This window comes from Monopterus albus, unplaced genomic scaffold (assembly GCF_001952655.1).
Source record: "Monopterus albus unplaced genomic scaffold, M_albus_1.0 scaffold165.1, whole genome shotgun sequence".
Classification (NCBI taxonomy): Eukaryota; Metazoa; Chordata; class Actinopteri; order Synbranchiformes; family Synbranchidae; genus Monopterus; species Monopterus albus.
Window position 1 is genome coordinate 751,127 of NW_018128045.1, and position 1,205 is coordinate 752,331.

Consider the following 1,205-nt stretch of genomic DNA (forward strand, 5'->3'; position numbering starts at 1 on the left):
CTTGTTTAGAAGCAGACAGTGAGAGGAAGCTTCTGGCTGCCAAAAGAAGCTGGTTTCGAGCTTTGACGGCGGCTCTGGGAGTGCTGTACCTTCTGATTCTGACCGCCATCATCGTACGCTGTGAGGAGCTTTAGTCCAACCTGTTGGACGTCTTACTGTCAACATAAACGTCCTCTTTAAGTCAAAGTACTGAATGTAGTAGAGCTGCTTTGGTTTGGTTCTGGTTCTGACTTGACATTGCAGCTACTGTTACCCTCTAGTCATGACACCCGAGTGAACTTGACACGACAGGTGAAAGGACAGTGGGCAGAGCAAAGAACTAAACTCCAGTTTGAACATGTCGCAGTGGTTTTCAATCAAACACAGGAAGTAAGTTAAAATGTTATTAAAAAGCAGAAAGGTTTGATGTTGGTCCGTTTCTTGTTTCTCACCAGATATTTTAGTCCGATTAGAGAACGAGCAGCTCAACATCACAGTTCAAAAGCAGCAGATCAGATACAACAACCTGAGCAACAGTTACAATCAATCACAGAACCAGGTGAAGATGATGAAGAATCAAATGGAAGGTAAAGAAGGGAAACCTTTAGCTAATATTAGTATTAAATAAAGCAGTTTACAGGACGTAACTTAACTATGTCTTTACTTTGAATGAGTTGTCTAATGTTGTTGAACTGTTTTGGTTTGTGGATCTTTGTGTTGAGGTTTAATCACACTGAGTAAAAATCAAACACACAGGATCGAAATTCACTCTGCATAAATATTTTAATATTCTTAAATCCAAACATAACAGTCATCAACAGCAGTCAGTTACAGGATGAAGTTGCACATACAATATTTTGAAACAGACATATTATAATACACAGGATCAGAAAGTTTACATGTGGTTTTATTTGTTGCTGTTTTCCTTAAGACATGACACGAAACAACAGTCGGTTAGAGGACGAAGTGAAGAAGATTTCGGATGAAAATACAGGTAAAACATAATGAAACAAACAAATACTGTAATACTCAGGATCAGAAAGTTTACATGTGGTTTTATTTGTTGCTGTTTTCCTTAAGACATGACACGAAACAACAGTCAGTTACAGGACGAAGTGAAGAAGCACAAAACCAAAATTGAAGGTGAGAAAAGTTTAAAAACTAACATATCTTTATTACAACCCTAGTGTCAAACAAGTTGAGGTTGGGCTGTGTCAACTGTAAAT